The 19,985-nt window shown below is 40.8% G+C and overlaps 1 protein-coding gene across 1 annotated transcript in view; it reads right to left on the bottom strand.

Moving 5' to 3' along the window:
- gpr61 (G protein-coupled receptor 61) overlaps positions 1–19,985 on the bottom strand; it is a 70,190-nt gene that overhangs the window by 5,144 nt on the left and 45,061 nt on the right. The window contains exons 3-4 of the mRNA XM_061987720.2: positions 5,661–5,859; positions 5,477–5,578 (exon numbers count right to left, since the gene is read on the bottom strand). The gene's annotated coding sequence lies outside the window, so the exon portion shown is untranslated. The remainder of the gene's footprint in view (positions 1–5,476; positions 5,579–5,660; positions 5,860–19,985) is intronic.

Below are 19,985 nucleotides of genomic sequence, written 5' to 3'. Positions count from 1 at the left end.
CCCAAAGGGAATAAGCGGTAGAAAATGGATGGATGGATTGGTTATTAATGCATGAAACTGGTTTCGAAACATGAAACAGTAGCTCCTCCTCTGTAATCAAGGGCTTCTACAGCAGAAATACCTGTACACATTTGGTAATACTACAAAATACAAAATCTGGCAATATATATATACTACAAGTATTTTTTTAAATTCTCATTAAAAGTGTGATTTAACATTTCATTAAAGCAAACTAATTGTCCTGTCCTGGTAATAAAAACATGAAAATGATCCGTCTAGGGCAGGCCTGGGCAATTATTTTGACTCGGGGGCCAAATTTAGAGACAAAAATGTGTCTGGGGGCAGGTATATCTAATTTTTCGCGAACACTAATGCAAAACCTCACAATAATGTCTGATTGAATGCTAAAAACGTTATGACAGACCTCCTTAAAAAAATGGAATGGAATATTACATGTTTTTACTGAATAAGACACCCAGAATGTACATGAAAACAAAGAATGTGGGATTTACAATATTAACTATGAACGATAAAACACTGAATATTGACAACATATGAACTTCACAGCCCCCTCGATCAACATATTTTACAAACAGCGAAATATGAAAGCAAAGGTTACAAAAAACAAAAAGACACCTACAATCTGATATATCACTAAGCTTAAGAACTTTGTTGTAAAAATCTCCTTTCACGTCTGTCCCTGACACCCGCATTTCAGGCTGGCCGCTCTGGAAACACTCTGTGGAAATGCTCCCCACCCACACTGCTTGGTACTTCATCTGAGCTGCTGTGACTTAGATTACCATAGTAACTAATTAGGTTACCATAGTAACTAGTATATCATGCAAAAGCACAGATTCCAACCATTGAAATATTTTGTATAGTTCAAGATTTACGGTCATTTGAAAATATCACTGCACATCATAGTTGCAGCTACGGATTACATCTTAAAAATCAAAGAAAATTATTTGGAGATGTCCGGCGGGCCAGATTGAAAAGCTTAACGGGCCTTAGTTTGTCCAGGTCTGGTCTAGGGTATGACATCCAGAAAGATCTGAGGCTACCAGAATTTATCAATATGGGGGAGTTTAAGTCCATTTTAAAAGATCGAGGAACCAGTTCTCTTGGGCAATGCATTTGCTTTTAAATTTAATTATTACTTAATCGTTTTAAATTATTTTGGACCTGTTGTGGTATGACTACTGTTGTTCTGTTGTAATTATTATTGTAACTTTGTTTGTGCCGCCCTCCTTGTCAGGTTGCTCTTAAAAAAGAGATTTTAATCTCAATGAATATTTACCTGGTTAAATAAAGGAAATTTAATTGACAGTTATCTGTGATTAATCGTGATTAATTTTGAGTTAACTGTGAACCTACGCCGATTATCGCAATTTCATATTTCAATCGTTTGACAGCCCTAGTAAAAATAGTTGTTTATTGCAACAATTTCCCCCAAAATATGCACAGAGGCTACAAAGCATTTGTTATCTAATCACTCGAATAATCAAACAAACTAATCGATTGATTACAAAAATAATCGATAGCTGCAGCCCTGAAGTGAATAATTTTATCAATGTTAGGTTTCTATCCATGTATTTTTAGCAACTGTTTTTAAATTGCTTTTTTTTTTTCATTACCAATGACTAATCGAGTAATCAATGAATTACTTGATTTCTATTTTAGAAATCAAATAATCCATTGATTATTTTGTTCGATTGATGGAGTCATTGGTAAAATGAAAAAATAGCAATTTAAAACAGTTGCTAAAAATGATCAATGGATTACTCAATTTCTATTTTAGAAATCAAATAACCCATTGATTATTTTGTTCGATTAATCAAGTCATTGGTAAAATAAAAAAATAGCAATCGATAGCTGCAGCCCTACAATGAATCATTTTATTATTAGGTTTCTATTTAGGTATTTTTGGCAACTGTTCATAAATTGCTATTTTCTTGTTTTCTATTGTTTAGCGACTGTGAGTCTATATGTACTGTACATACAGTTGTGCTCATAAGTTTACAGACCCTGGGAGAATTTATGATTTCTTGGCCATTCTTCAGAGAATATGAATGATAACAGAAAAACCTTTATTCCACTCATGCTTAATGGTTGTGTGAAGCTATTTATTGGCAAACAACTGTGTTTACTCTTTTTGAATCAAAATGACAAAAGAAAGTACCCAAATGACCCTGATCAAAAGTTTACATACCCCAATGACTTTGATCTGATAGCATGCACAAAAGTTGACACAAACAGGTTTGAATGGCTAATCAAGGTTCCAATCCTCACCTGTGACCTGTTTGTTTGTAATTAATGTGTGTGTATAAGAGGTCTGTGAGTTTATGGGCTTCTGACAGACCATTGCATCTTTCATCCAGTGCTGCACGGATGTTTCTGGATTCTGAGTCATGGGGAAGGAAAAATAATTGTCAAAGGATCTGCGAGAAAAGGTAATTGAACTGCATAAAACAGGAAAGGGGTATAAAAAGTGTCCAAGTATTTGAGAATGCCAATCAGCAGTGTTCAAACGCTGATTAAGAAGTGGAAAATGAGGGATGCAGGTAGACCAGCAAAGATTTCAGCCACAACTGCCAGGAAAATTGTTCGAGATGCAAAGAAAAATCCACAAATAACTTCAGCTGAAATACAGGACTCTCTGAAAAATTGTGGTGTGGCTGTTTTGGGGTGCACAAGAAGGAAGCACTTGAAGAAATATGGGCTGCATGGTCGAGCTGCCAGAAGAAAGCCATTTCTGCGCAAATGCCACAAAGTATCCCGTTTACATTACGCCAAACAGCACAGAGACAAGCCTCCAAACTTCTGGAACAAAGTAATTTGGAGTGATGAGACCAAAATTTAACTTTTTGGCCACTCGACCATGCAGCCCATTTTTCTTCAAGTGCTTTCTTATTGTGCATCTTGAAACAGCCACACCACAATTTTTCAGAGAGTTCTGTATTTCAGCTGAAGTTATTTTTGGATTTTTCTTTGCATCTCGAACAATTTTCCTGGCAGTTGTGGCTGAAATCTTTGCTGGTCTACCTGCATCCCTCATTTTCTACTTCTTAATCAGCGTTTGAACACTGCTGACTAGCATTCTCAATTCCTTGGATATATTTTTATACCCCTTTCCTGTTTTATGCAGTTCAATTACCTTTTCTCACAGATCCTTTGACAATTATTTTGCCTTCCCCATGACTCAGAATCCAGAAACATCTGTGCAGCACTGGATGAAAGATGCAATGGTCTGTCAGAAGCCCAGAATCTCACTGACCTTTTATACACACACATTAATTACAAACAAAAAGGTCACAGGTGAGGATTGGAACCTTGATTAGCCATTCAGACCTGTTTGTGTCAACTTTTGTGCATGTTATCAGATCAAAATCACTGGGGTATGTAAACTTTTGTTTAGGGTCATTTGGGTACTTTCTTTTGTCATTTTGATTTAAAAAGAGTAAACACAGTTTTTTGCCAATAAATAGCTTCACACAACCATTAAGCATGAGTGGAAGAAAGGTTTTTGTGTTATCATTCATATTCTCTGAAGAATGGCCAAGAAATCATAAATTCTCCCAGGGTATGTAAACTTATGAGCACGACTGTATGCTGTTTTTTTTTAGTCTGAACTCCCTAAATTCCTTTTTATTTACTGAACAATTGTGTCAAATGTCATAAAACATTGCTATGTCGTCAAAAGGAGCCACAGTTTTAACAAGACCCGTGTCAAAGTTTAAAAGGCTTCACGTTTAAAAGCCTGACACGATATTTGTCAAAGTTGCTCAGTACTTCTTGCATAATCCTGCTCCCAAAGAAACAAATACAAAGCAAAACCCTCCATGACTGAGGTCAATTATCCACATCAATGGGAAAGTTGAATCAAGAAACATTTAAAAGAAAAAGCCTTCAAAAGCACGCTTAAGATATTTCCACTGTTATAAAACAGATCTGATATCGAATTATGTAAAAGACAACAAGTTTTGAAGATTGGCTGAGATTCCAAGTCATTTGACCTGATGCGTTCTGTGTGCCCGGGTCATAATTTAGAATCCTGACATCTGCATCGGGTGCCTCAGGGAGATGTTAAAAGTAATTGAGGACGTTATGTTCCTTTTAAGAACCGAGATCATTATCATTATGAAACATGAAACTATGCTGTTACCATAAGATATAATTTATTGTCATCTATATTTTATTTAGGAAGACATTCAAAAAAGAGTGCCAAATGGAGGATCAACTCCACAATGTGCTGTTTTTACTGCCTCATCTACGCGCTGTAAAAACTTGCGGAACGAGCACTAAAGTCCCGGGTATCTTTCCATATGCTGCGCACCTGCATGGGGCGAGTTTTCCATTCAGCCGTGCTCGCGAGGCGCCTGCTCTTTCCCTGCCCACATGCACGCAGATGGCGTCACAATAACCCAACAGGCTTGGCGCGGCGGCCTGAATAGGTCAAAGGGTCACAGTCACCTTCAGTCTAATTAAATGAGGCATTGACTATTTCTTGGTATGCAGCAACATGTTCTCTGTAGATGCTTGGTTGTGTTACTATTGATTGTTTTCGTTGGTCTTCATAGTGTTTGTGTGCAAAATACACACAGCATATAGTTGTTGTTGTTTTTTGGCAACGACATTAAAATGTTGGGTAACACTTTAGTATGGGGAACATATTCACCATTAATTAGTTGCTTATTAACATGCACATAAGTAACATATAGCTCTTAATTAGTCATTATTAAGTACTGTATTCTGCATGGCCTTATTATACAAAAATCCTAACCCTAACCCTAACCAAATAACTCTAAATTAAGTCTTTGTTACTTACAATATGTTCCCCTAGTGTCCAAATAACTCTTAATTAAGTCTTTGCTACTTAGAATATGTTCCCCATACTAAAGTGTTACCAAATGTTGCAACCAGGGGCTTCACTGTAAGGCAGAAGCAGCAAATGAATCAGCAAAGAAAATATGATTCATATTGAAAAATGCCAATTTTACACTGGTATGGCATTAACAAACGAATCACAAAAAGACCCCCTGATAAATATTTAGTATTATGTCATTTCAAAGCTCGATACAGGAGGATAAAAAACAACTTTGCAACAAATAGTTATCGCTTAATCACGAAACTGTCCACCCATCTTAAATTATTTGCACATTTTCGGAAGAAAACTACATATTGTGTTGGATTTTCTTACATTTATCCCCTGTCTGTATTTTGAAACTACACCACCGAGGCTGCAAAAAGGTTTTAACAGAGTCCCTCTGGCTGCAAATGGGAAACCATATGACCCAATCATGTGCACATGACACTGTGCGGAGAAAGCCAGCCCGTTGTTCTGCTCCACTTTGATTCATCTGTGCAAGTTTGGAGATCCAGTAGGAGGATCTGCTGCCAACACAGTACTTTTACCCAAAACAAGGTCTTGCATACACTTCAATTGCAGAGTGTGTGTGTGAAGTGTGAAACGTACCTGAGTCTGCAATGAGCTGCTCACTGGTGTGCAGGTTCACGGTCTGCTGTTTCCGTGTCTCTCCCATACACGCAAACACACACACACACAGCCAACAACACACTGATACACACACACACAGGCAGTGTGAATAGTGGGCTAAGAAGAAGAAGAAGAGTGGGATGCTCATGTGTCTCCTCCTCACCTGGTCCCTTTGATTTTGTCATTGCCTCCTACCCGAGCTCTCCCCCTCCCACAGGGCAACCGCCTTCCCTATCCCAACAAACACACACACACACACACACACACACACACACACTTACACTCACACACACACACACACACACCTCCCTCTTCCATCTCCCCTCCAAACCAGGTCCTCGGTCCAGATGGGGAAGGCAGAGCTGGAACAGAGGGGAGAGATGGAACACCAGAGCATGAGACTCATACACACACACACACACAGACACACACACCACACACACACACACACACACATACACGCGCAAACACACTGCACACAGTTTCATGCACACATGTAGTGGCTTCAGTAGTGCCCAGGGCAACAAGCAGGGTGGGTGGGCAGGCAGCAGCCATCCTCACTGCTCTCTCCACTGCGGGGTCCTAGTGCCTCCTAACATACTCTTTCTGTATCCGACACCCCCAGCCCCGTTTCAGCACAGGTCACACTCAGGGCCCTAATCAGGATTTGACAAATGCCGAGGTCAAGAATTGGCGGTCCAAGGAGCTTTGAAAGACTGGAATCATGGGTATTACAGCACCATATGAACAATATTACCTTCAGCAACACAATGAAAAATCCACTTTGTTTAATTACAATGCTGAAGTTGAGCATATTGAACCATTTTAGCATCATTAAAACATAAGTTTAAAAACTTTACATTTAATCTCTGACATGGGTTTAAATCCGAGACCTTATGCTTTGAATTTAAAGTGCTAGTGACGCGCTCCACGAGGGACACCGGAAGTTAAAAGGGAAAATGTGTCTTCATATTCTAATCAATAACAGAGCATGACGTGGCCAGGAATACGTTTGGGGTGAAATTTCATATGAAGCCCAGCAGGCAGAAGATTATACATACACGTCTTTTAAAACGGACTTTGAAACAACGTTGCAAAATAGTAAATTGAGACAACATTGATGTATCAACGTTGGATCCACGTTGTTGGGAAATGACCAAATTTTAATGGTCAAATCAATCATCAATCCAACCCTATTTATATAGCACTTAATCTTAACTCGCTGAAATATAAAAACAATATAACATACATCCATAAACTTGGATGCATATGCAAAAGTGCAATATATTTATCTGTACAGTAATCTCTGCACCTTATTGCTCTTTTAACCTGCACTACAACAAGCTAATGCAACAAAATGTTGTTCTTATCTGTACTGTAAAGTTCAAGTCACAAGTGTCTCAAAGGGCTGCACAAGCCACAACGCCATCCTTGGCTCAGATCCTACATCAGGGCAAGGAAAAACTCAACCCAACGGGAACAACGAGAAACTTTGAAAGGGACCGCATATATGCCCGGTGCAATGGATGCCAAGTGGATACAGTTAATAATAATAAATCAATGTCACAACCTGACATTGAATAAACATCGTCAAAAATCATGTTGTTTCAACATTGTATTTGTTTTGTAGAATATTGGTTGAGAAATTACCAAAATTTTATGGTCAAATCAACGTCAAAACCCAGCATTGATTAAACGTCATCAAAGAGCATGTTGTTTCAACGTTATGTTTGAGTTGCTCAACATCACTACTAGGGTTGTACGGTATACAGGTATTAATATAGTTCCGCGATACTAATTAATCATATTTGGTACTATACCGCCTGTCCGTCCCCCCCATATGACACAATATGTTACTGCATACGTCAGCAGCTAAATTAGGAGCCTTTGTTTGCTTATTTCCTAATAAAAGACAAGTTGTCTTGTATGTCCACTATTTTATTTAAGGCCAAACTTGCAATAAGAAACATATTTTTAATGTACCCTAATATTTTTTGTTAAAATAAAGCTAATAATGCAATTTTTTGTGGTCCCCTTTATTTCATACTTGCCAACCCTCCCGGATTTTCCGGGAGACTCCCGAAATTCAGCGCCTCTCCCGAAAACCTCCCGGGACAAATTTTCTCCCGAAAATCTCCCGAAATTCAGGCGGAGCTGGAGGCCACGCCCCCTCCAGCTCCATGCGGACCTGAGTGACGTGTTGACAGCCTGTTCACACGTCCGCTTTCCCACAATATAAACAGCTCATGATGGAGGGCGAGTTCTTGGTTTCTTATGTGGGTTTATTGTTAGGCAGTTTCATTAACGTCCTCCCAGCGTGGTAACAACACACAACAACAGCAGTCAAATTTTCTTCTACCGTAAAGCAGTTCGTCTGCCGTAAACAGCAAAGTTGTGACACTTTTAAACAGGACAATACTGCCATCTACTGTATATGCATATGTGACCCACCCATAATGTGTCACATTTTTGTGTTGATTTATTTATGTTATTTTGTGGTTTGAATTCGTTTTTGGAGCTGTCATTACACATTTATCAGTATTCACATTGGTCAGTAGGGGGCAGTAGGGCGTTTCTTCCCAATTGAATGCTATCACCTGCAGACCGGAAGTGTCTTGTCATTCTGATGAGCGCGACCAGTCTGTGAACAATTGAAACGTCCTGTGTGCTTTTTCCTCCTGTATAACAGGTTAGTTTTGGTGAATCAACTCACTGAAGAATATCCATGTGATCTTTATAAGTTTAAGTACACATTCTGATGGTGGAGCCTAACTCTAAAGTGTTTGTGAGTTGTAGTTTGTATTTGTGAATGAATCCAGTGCACAGCTGCAGTAATCAATACAAAAAGGCGACGTGAGTGCGCAATGTTTATATAGGAACTTCTGATCCTAATTCAGACTCCCAAATTAGAGCTCCCGTTTTCTTATTGATTTTATAATGTATATTTGTATAATGTGTGTGTTCTGAAATAGTGACAGAGAATAGAACAAGGATGGACAATTCAACCCTTAACTCAACAATGAGTAGATGAGTGTTATGTGTGTGTATATGTGTAAATAAATGAACACTGAAATTCAAGTATTTCTTTTATTTATTTATATATATATATATATATATATATATATATATATATATATATATATATATATATATATATATATGTATGTGTGGGGGAAAAAAATCACAAGACTATTTCATCTCTACAGGCCTGTTTCATGAGGGGGTTCCCTCAATCATCAGGAGATTTTAATGGGAGCATTCACATACCATGGTTTATATAGGGCACAGAGTGGGTGGGTACAGGCTGGTGTAGGGGCGTGGTGATTGGCTCATGTGTTACCTAGGAGGTGTTTCCGTCTGTGGCGGCATGCTGATACAATTTCGCTGCGCTTGTTGAGGGATGACAGGTCTGGACGGTATATAATATACAGTTTCTCTTTCAAGCATAGGTTGCATCTTTTATTACCACTATTGTAAGGTGTGCTGGATGCAAGAATTTGCCATGTTATTGAATATTCAACATTATTGTCTTTGAGGTCCCAAATGTGTTTGCTGAGTTCTGTGGTATTCCGCAGGTTTTGGTTCCTGAAAGAAGCCTTGTGATTGTTCCATCTGGTTTTAAACTCTCCCTCGGTTAATCCTACATATGTGTCGGATGTGTTAATGTCCTTGTGTGTTACCTTAGATTGGTAGACAACTGATGTTTGTAAGCACCTCTCGTTGAGAGGGCAATCAGGTTTCTTGCGGCAGTTGCAGCCTTTGTTGGTTTCGGGGTCGCTCTGTCCGGGGGCCGACGGCTCATTTGCAATTGTTTTGTTGTGGTTTGAGATAATTTGTCGTATATTGTTCATGCAGCTGTAGCTCAATTTAATGTTGTTCTTGTTGAATACTTTTCTTAGGGTGTTGCTTTTGGGAAAGTGTTTGTCAATCAGAGTGAGGAATTTGTGGCCGATGTTAGTTGAGACGGGGGGGTTGCTTGGTCAAATTCAGCTTTGCTAGATGACAGCATCGATAGCCTTTTATTAATTCCGGTAGGTATTCTTTTCGTGGTGGTGGGTGGGTGGTTGCTGTCATGGTGCATGTATTGGAGTGTTGTGTTGGATTTCGTGAATGGTTGGTAGCTGTTATTTCTCAGGTTGAAAGTGACGTCGAGGAAGTTGACGGTTTGCTTGTTGGCTTCAATCGTGATCCGTAGGCCGTTCTCAGCAAAGCTGAATTTGACCAAGCAACCCCCCCCCCGTACCAAAAAGCCCTTGATGAAAGCGGATACAATTTCACCCTCACCTATGAACCCACGCCAGGAAACCAACCAAAAAAGAACAGAAAACGAAACAACATCATCTGGTACAACCCCCCATACAGCAAAAACGTCTCAACTAACATCGGCCACAAATTCCTTACTCTGATTGACAAACACTTTCCCAAAAGCAACACCCTAAGAAAAATATTCAACAAGAACAACATTAAATTGAGCTACAGCTGCATGAACAATATACGACAAATTATCTCAAACCACAACAAAACAATTGCAAATGAGCCGTCGGCCCCCGGACAGAGCGACCCCGAAACCAACAAAGGCTGCAACTGCCGCAAGAAACCTGATTGCCCTCTCAACGGGGGGTGCTTACAAACATCAAGTTGTCTACCAATCTAAGGTAACACGCAAGGACATTAACACATCCGACACATATGTAGGATTAACCGAGGGAGAGTTTAAAACCAGATGGAACAATCACAAGGCTTCTTTCAGGAACCAAAACCTGCGGAATACCACAGAACTCAGCAAACACATTTGGGACCTCAAAGACAATAATGTTGAATATTCAATAACATGGCAAATTCTTGCATCCAGCACACCTTACAATAGTGGTAATAAAAGATGCAACCTATGCTTGAAAGAGAAACTGTATATTATATACCGTCCAGACCTGTCATCCCTCAACAAGCGCAGCGAAATTGTATCAGCATGCCGCCACAGACGGAAACACCTCCTAGGTAACACATGAGCCAATCACCACGCCCCTACACCAGCCTGTACCCACCCACTCTGTGCCCTATATAAACCATGGTATGTGAATGCTCCCATTAAAATCTCCTGATGATTGAGGGAACCCCCTCATGAAACAGGCCTGTAGAGATGAAATAGTCTTGTGATTTTTTTTCCCACACATACATATATTGCGCTCTACTACGGTATCGAGCACTATTTTTTGGATAACCTTATTAAGACATATATATATATATATATATATATATATATATGTAATTAAAAAAATATATATATAGCTAGAATTCACTGAAAGTCAAGTATTTCTTATATATATATATATCTTAAACACGCCCCCACGCCCCCCCCCACCCCCCACCTCCCGAAATCGGAGGTCTCAAGGTTGGCAAGTATGCCTTTATTTGGAAAAGTACCGAAAAGTATCAAAATAATTTTGGTTCTCGTACCAAAATATTGGTATCGGGACAACACTAATCACGACTTAATTCAGCAATTTCTTAACGTAGTTTTCATGTCTTGTGCTTGCTGGGAGCGCCTTGTCATTCAATTATTTACATATGACATGCGCTTCGTCACGTAGTTATTAAACTGAAAAGGTACAAAAAGAATGCGTTTACCGACAGTGTTTCACATCAATTTCATTCAGGTGAAACCAAGATTAGTGACGTCAGTATACTTTAATGTTATGTTGGCAGCACATTTCAGATAAGATAATGTTTAAAGCAGTGGTTATAACCTTATTGAAGGTACCGAACCCCACCAATTTCATATGCGCATCCACCGAACCCTTTAGTGACAAAATAAATAAATACAAAATTCTAATTCAAGACAAAGTTATATGTTTTTTTTACTGGTGCAAAAAATGAACTGTGCATGAACATCACCTTGTTCATAGAACAAAACCAACACATGAACTCACAACAAATTACACATCTGCAAATCAGATGGAAAATTAGAGGTAACATTGTTTGAGGGTATCCATAATACACCGATGGGGAGAAGTTTTTATTTACACGATGAGTTGGGTGTGTCTTGACCTCCGCCGAACCCCTGTTGCCGACTCACCGAACCTCTAGGGTTCGATCGAACCCAGGTTAAGAACCACTGGTTTAAAGTAACTGTTACTGTCTGGAGTTGTTGTGTTGTGCATGACCAAAGATCGTATATTGAGGGAGGATGATCTACCACCTGAGAAAAACTTGGCTCTCAAAGTACCACCATAATGACCAACAATAAAATACATTAGCGTAGTAGGCCTAAGTATTCAATAAAAACCAGGCGGAGGTTTTAGTCAGCAAGTATGTTTAATATATTTGGCCACAGTAACATCAGTGGCCTAGTGGTTAGAGTGTCCGCCCTGAGATCGATAGGTCGTGTGTTCAAACCCCGGCCGAGTCATACCAAAGACTATAAAAATGGGAGCCATTACCTCCCTGCTTGGCACTCAGCATCAAGGGTTGGAATTGGGGGTTAAATCACCAAAAATGATTCCCGGGCGTGGCACCGCTGCTGCCCACTGCTCCCCTCACCTCCCAGGGGATGAACAAGGGGATGGTTCAAATGCAGAGGACAAATTTCACCACACCTAGTGTGTGTGTGACAATCATTGGTACTTTAACTTGAACTTTAATTACACACAGTTTGAACAGTAACACTGTATTTAACTATAGGAAAACCAAAACACTGTACTTTAATCAAGTGACTCTTTGGCGTACTACTGATGAGTTTGAGAGTCACTAATCTACCGCATGGTGATGTACAGCGCACACAATGTTCTACACTAAGTATATTTGTAGTCAGTCATATCATCTTCTATTTTTCCATAAAACATACAGAGGACATGACCTCGACCCCTAGAACGATCCAGCACTGAATGAGGGACCTAGTGGAACTAAATAGAACTATTTAATGAGAAGCAGGTGTGGTGGTAGGACATGGAACAGAAAGTAAAGGTGCTTCAAAACACAGAGACCAAACAGGAAATACTGAAAAAACAAGAGCACCAGGACAGGAAGTGATTCTACACACAGGAAGTAGAAATTAGAAATAGCACCGGACAGGAATTAAAACACAACAAAGGAAAACCCAAACATGGCCAAACTGTCAGTAGCAATCCTGACACCTTGTGGTATATATTGCCCTTATGTGGGCTCTGTACCGCGGATGTCGTTGTGGCTTGTGCAGCCCTTTGAGACACTTGTGATTTAGGGCTATATAAATAAACATTGATTGATTGATTGATTGATTGATTGATTGATATAATATGTATTGGATATGCTTTGGTGCAAATTATTCGCAAATTTTGCTCCAAAGTCTTTTTTTGTTCTTTAAGTCGGTTTTTTGAGTCTATCTGCAAGATGTTCGGTTGTGAAGGTGTTCCCAGATTGCAAATGAAACCACGCCATACCCTCTCCAAAAGTATCATCATTTATCTTCATAAATATTATATAGATTCACTCGGTCACAACATCATCAGGAAGAGCACTCTGGCTGAGAGCTTGACTTAACGTCCAAATAGGTACGTCCACCTCGCTGTGACTTTACAAGGTAGCCAGACTGTGAAACCCCGCAAACACAGTCATCCAAAATTGCATGCAAGCTCACACCAAATTGCATCCGCCTTATGATTTGACGCGTTGACATTGTTTAACGTGAGAATCCAACATTGTAACAACATGTATAAGTCAGAAAAGACCAAATTCGTCATAGGTCCGATTGAAGAAGACATAAGTCCACTTCACATGGTTAATGATGAATAGGATAGTGTTTTTCATGACTACCATTTTTTTTTGTTTGACTAATTTCAATTTTACTTAAACCTTTTCTAATGTTCTACACTGAGTAAAATAAAAGTATGTATAATAAGTATTGATATCATTTTAGATTATTGTCAGTCAGTATTGGCCAATACTCAACCTCCGATATCGGTATCATATTGGAGGTGAATAAACCTGGGACACCCACACTGTTTACATTAGAAAAATAGTCATGAAAAGTTGACATGAAATAAATGATACAAAATGCATTAAACTATGTACAAAACCCAAAACCAGTGAAGTTGGCACGTTGTGTAAATCGTAAATAAAAACAGAATACAATGATTTGAAAATCCTTTTCGATCCTTATATTCAATTGAATAGACTGCAAAGACAAGATACATAACGTTTGAACTGGAAAACGTTGTTATTTTTTGCAAATATTAGCTCATTTAGAATTTGATGCCTGCAAAATGTTTCAAAAAAGATGGCACAAGTTGCAAAAAAGCAGCGTCATCATGGACGCCCCTGCTTATTTCAGCAAGACAATGCCAAGCCACATGTTGCAACAGTGTGGCTTCATAGTAAAAGAGTGCGGGTACTAGACTGGCCTGCCTGTAGTCCAGACCTGTCTCCCATTGAAAATGTGTGGCGCATTATGAAACCTAAAATACCACAACGGAGACCCCCGGACTGTTGAACAACTTAAGCTGTACATCAAGCAAGAATGGGAAAGAATTCCACCTGAAAAGCTTCAAAAATCGGTCTCCTCAGTTCCCAAATGTTTACTGAGTGTTGTTAAAAGGAAAGGCCATGTAACACAGTGGTAAAAATGCCCCTCTGCAAACTTGCTGCCATTAAGTTAATGATTATTTGCAACAAAAAAAAATGTGTTTCTCAGTTCGAACATTCATTATCTTGTCTTTGCAGTATATTAAATTGAATATAAGTTGAAAAGGATTTGCAAATCATTGTATTCTGTTTTTATTTACGATTTACACAACGTGCCTACTTCACTGGTTTTGTTTTTTTGTACATACATACATATATCACATGTTCTCAATTAATTAAAACATAATACAGTAATTCAACATGAAGATAAAGTATTAGCTGCAAATTTGTTAAAGTGCATTTTGGCAATACAAATCGTTTGAGAGGACAAAAATAGACAATAACAGTGTAAGAGGACAACAAATCGATTAGAGGCCTATACGAAATACAATCAGCGACCATACCTTGAGGTTCAAATTATATGTGACCTTTAACCTAGCTCAACCAGGACCAAAGAATGGCATCAACATGGAGTTACTATATACACATGTTGATATATTCACCTGCAACAACATATATCAGTGTTGCAGTACGATATCTGCATTAGTCACCAAAAGCCTACAGAATGAAATGGTTCTCCAGAACTGCATAAAAATGTAGCTTATTCTTTCTCGACCTAAATGCCCCGCCCCTCTCCAAAAGTTTTGTCGAAACACGCCGCGGGCAAATGTTAATGCATTTTTGTCATCTCCCTCAGGTGGAGGGAGAACGGTGGGGATCTGGTGGCTGAGGGTGGAGGTTGTTGTTGAAAAGGGTGCAGGGTGTACAGCGGGATGGCTGAAATGAGAGTTGCCATGGAAACCATTGTGTTCCCCTCCCCTGTGATTGGTGCTGTGCCAGCTTGTGCAACTATCTGCTATTTCTGTCATGCAACGAGACCTCAGACACGAGTGCAGTCACAGGACATACACACACACACACACACACACGCATGCGCACGCTCACACATCAACTTACCAACGCAAGCATTTCCTATTATGCTTTACGAATATACAGCAGGGACATTCAACTAAATTGTCTTGGGGAACACATTTCCAGAAAGCTAAGGACCGGGGGACGAACTTCCCTCTTCACTATCAGTCTTCTTTTGCACGTTTCTGAGAACCAGCGTCCTCTACAGTAGACATTTGATTTTGGTTACAGAGTTACAGAAGCGCTCTGCTGTTTTTAAGGACAGTCTACCAAAAAGCTAGTCAAATATCATCTCTATGACAGTATTCTAATGTTTTTAAAAATCTGCTTCGATAATATGAGATGCTGAACTTGCTGGTCTCCAGTTGAATAGCCCAAATGAAGAAAAAGAGAGGACCTAAAATCATACTTGCCAACCCTCCCAGATTTCCCGGGAGACTCACGAAATTCAGCGCCTCTCCCGAAAACCTCCCGGGACAAATTTTCTCCCGAAAATCTCCCGAAATTCAGGCGGACCTGAGTGACGTGTCGACAGCCTGTTTTCACGTCCGCTTTCCCACAATATAAACAGCGGGCCTGCCCAATCACGTTATAACTGTAGAATGATCGAGGGCGAGTTCTTAGTTTCTTATGTGGGTTTATTGTTAGGCAGTTTCATTAACGTCCTCCCAGCGCGGCAACAACACACAACAACAGCAGTCACGTTTTCGTCTACCGTAAAGCAGTTCTTCTGCCGTAAACAGCAACGTTGTAACACTCTTAAACAGGACAATACTGCCATCTACTGTACATGCATATGTGACAATAACATCTAGGGCTTTTAGAGAGTGCAGTGCACAACTGCGCACACAACAAGGAGACGAAGCAGAATGCATCATCAGAGAGGGTGTTCAGCATGGTTAGAAAAATAGTGACAGAGAATAGAACAAGGATGGACAATTCAACCCTTAACTCAACAATGAGTATATGAGTGTTATGTGTGTGTATATGTGTAAATAAATGAACACTGAAATTCAAGTATTTCTCTTATTTATATATATATATATATATATATATATATATATATATATATATATATATATAATATATATATATATATATATATATATATATATAGCTAGAATTCACTGAACGTCAAGTATTTCTTATATATATATATATTAGAGATGCGCGGTTTGCGGGCACAACCGCGGAGTCCGCGGATTATCCGCGGATCGGGCAGATGAAATTAAAAAAAATTAGATTTTATCGGCGGGTCGGGTCGGGTCGGGTCGGGTGGTTGAAATAAAAAACAATTTGATTTTAAATAGATTCAGGCAGTTAAACCAATTGGTAAATATATATACATAGTTAAATGTCGTTACCCACATACGAAAAACGAGCAGGCACCTGCTGCATATGCCACAACAGAAGAAAAAAAAAGAAAAGAGATGGACACTTTTACGGAGCGGAGAAGGGACGCCTCGCCGGGGTCCGGGACTGAGGCCCCTTCCCCCGAGAGGGCCCCACCGGGAGCCGTAGCTGAGGCGATCCGCGAGAAGGGCCCGACGCACGTCCAGGGTCACCACCGCGCCCACCGCACCGACACCCCGCCTCGTCCGCCTTCGCCGCGGCCGGCGTCACGCGCAGCAGGTAAGCAGCTTACCTGCCCGCCACCCCCGTGGCCGGGGGCTCGTAACAGGGGTCACTCCGCGCGCTCCGTCCGCGCAGCTTACCTGCCCGCCACCCCTGTTGCCGGGGGCGCGTAACAGGGGTCACTCCGCGCGCAGTGCGCTCACGAAAGGGGTGGGGCTCACCCTGGTTGATATAGACAGCAGTTAGGACGGTGGCCATGGAAGTCGGAACCTGCTAAGGAGTGTGTACCAACCCACCTGCCGAATCAACTAGCCCTGAAAATGGATGGCGCTGGAGCGTCGGGCCCATATACCCGGCCGTCGCCGGCAGCGAGACGCGCTTGGAGGTGCGCTCAGCGCGGCTCCCATATGATTGCGCACTGGTGTGCGTCTGGGTCGTGACAGCGTGGCACGCGAATGTCTGTGCTGCATTGGATCAGTCTCCTTTCTTTAACAGGCAAAAGCTTTATAACCTCACTAATGCCTTGCATCGTCTATATTAGATATATAACAACGGGCGGGTGCGGGCGGTTGGCGGGCGGACGCGGTTCTGATCAAATGTTAGATCGGGTGGATGGTTGACGACTTTCTGATGCGGTTGCGGATGAAATAATTGCCTATCTGCGCATCTCTAATATATATATATATATATATATATATATATATATATATATATATATATATATATATATATATATATATATATATATATATATGAAATACTTGACTTGGTGAATTCTAGCTGTAAATATACTCCTCCCCTCTTAACCACGCCCCCAACCACACACATACACCTCCCGAAATCGGAGGTCTCAAGGTTGGCAAGTATGCCTAAAATGGAACCTACTAGTATAACTAAAGAAGTTGAACAAATGATTACTGACTGCATCTGAGGTAAACAAGCGACAGCAACACATTAGTTACACAAATCACATTATGAAAGAAAATTGTACGTATCTGCCTACAATGAGAGGACTTTAAGGGGTGCCTTGAGGAACGCCTCAGTTAAGTGTACAGTGCATGCAGAAAGTATATGGACTGGTGCTCTCTGTGGACTCCCTGGATCAATTTGAACACGATGTAATGGCAACTCTGAGCTGCTGTCATCCAGCATGGTCAATGGTCAATCATGTTCTTGTCTGGGCAGGTGTTAAACAAGAGGACTGCATCCAAGCAGAGCTTCAAGAGGGAAGAGCCAAACAGACCCCAAGACATCCACACAATACATGACAGAACCATCAAACACAACTTTTTCAATGTTGCCTCACACTCTCTGTAGTCCTGTCAGAATAAAAGCAGAAGAGGAAGAGGAGGATCTACTTGACGGCTACTCTACTCCTGCAAAGGTATGTTGTCATCACAATGATCCTGGGACTATTAGCTGTCCTTCTAATTGCAAGTGTTTTGCTTCCCTTCCTGTGTTTGTTTGTTTGTTTGTTTGTTTGTTTGTTTGTTTGTTTGTTTGTGCAGGGCTCCCAAAAACATGCACTAACCACTCCAGAAAAGCCTCACTCAAAGAGGACCTCAGCTTATGTTACAGCCTTATTCCAAAATGGTATAAATTCATTTTTGTTCTCAAATTTTACACACAATACCGCGTATTGACAACGTGAAAAGTTTTTATTTTTAATTTTGCAAATTTGTTTAAAAAAATCAAAAATCTAATCAAATGGGAAGGCGTGGCGCAGTGGGAGAGTGGCCATGCACAACCCAAGGGTCCCTGGTTCAATCCCCACTTAGTACCAACCTCGTCATGTCCGTTGTGTCCTGAGCAAGACACTTCACCCTTGCTCCTGATGGGTGCTGGTTAGCGCCTTGCATGGCAGCTCCCTCCATCAGTGTGTGAATGTGTGTGTGAATGGGTAAATGTGGAAGTAGTGTCAAAGCGCTTTGAGTACCTTGAAGGTAGAAAAGCGCTATACAAGTACAACCCATTTATCATTTATAAATGTACATAAGTATTCACAGCATTTTGAATATGATGCCACAAGCTTGGCACAACTATTGTTGGGCAGTTTCGCCCATTCCTCTTTGCAGCACCACTCAAGGTCAGGTTGGATGGGAACTGTTGGTGTTCATCCAGGATGTCTTTGTTCATTGCTGCATTCATCTTTCCCTCTATCCTGACTAGTCTCCCAGCTCTGCCGCTGAAAAACATAGCATGATGCTGCCACCATCATGTTTCATTGTAGGGATGGTATTGGCCTGGTGATGAGCGGTGCCTGGTTTCCTCCGAACATGACGCCTGGCATTCACACCATAGAGCTCAATCTTTGTCTCATCAGACCAGATAATTTTGTTTCTCATGATCTGACCCTGGATTTCCAAAGGATGCAGAAAGGCTACTGAGTGAAACCGCCATGGAACAGCACCACCACCCACAATCCGGCAATCTCCATCGACGTTCTGTTGAGGCTCTGTCGTTCAGTGAAATAGTGTGGACTTTTACAAGATCTCGCAAATCCGTGATACGGGAAGTTGTAGTATAGGGAACCACAAACCACTTATTCTGTCCTTCCAGAGGAGCAGAAGGAAATAAACTTGGTCCTGCCATTAATAACAGGTGCTGAACGGCAACACGGACAACAGTTTTGCCTCGATAAACAACTTAAATTTTTGTAGCAAGCAACAATACAACAATAACATCATCCCTGGTGAGCGTGTCACAACAACCACTCCCCTGCTTTTCCAGTCCATGTGTCAGCTGGTATTTGACACAGGCACCCATATCCCCATATAGCTGCCCGGGATATGCCTGTATATTATTCTTTCATTTTGGCCCTACAGAATCAGCACGTCCTCATCCATTTATGCAAACTAGGTGAAATTACACCTGTAAACCTTTGACAAAATTACTTCATGTTTGTCCCCGCCCATTAGGACATTTCAAAGTGTAAAATAGTTGTGAAGTGAAGTGAATTATATTTATATAGCACTTTTCTCTAGTGACTCAAAGCGCTTTACATAGTGAAACCCAATATCTAAGTTACATTTAAACCAGTGTGGGTGGCACTGGGAGCAGGTGGGTAAAGTGTCTTGCCCAAGGACACAACAGTAGTGACAAGGATGGCGGAAGCGGGGATCGAACCTGCAACCCTCAAGTTGCTGGCACGGCCGCTCTACCAACCAAGCTATACCACCCCATCCATCCATTTTCTACCGCTTATTCCCTTTGGGGTGGCGGGGGGCGCTGGAGCCTATCTCAGCTACAATCGGGCGGAAGGCGGGGTACACCCTGGACAAGTCGCCACCTCATCGCAGGGCCAACACAGATAGACAGACAACATTCACAATCACATTCACACACTAGGGCCAATTTAGTGTTGCCAATCAACCTATCCCCAGGTGCATGTCTTTGGAAGTGGGAG

Source organism: Nerophis lumbriciformis, linkage group LG01 (genome assembly GCF_033978685.3).
Source record: "Nerophis lumbriciformis linkage group LG01, RoL_Nlum_v2.1, whole genome shotgun sequence".
Taxonomy (NCBI): Eukaryota; Metazoa; Chordata; class Actinopteri; order Syngnathiformes; family Syngnathidae; genus Nerophis; species Nerophis lumbriciformis.
Note: the sequence above shows the minus strand (reverse complement) of the source record. Positions and strands in the feature narration are given on the sequence as shown.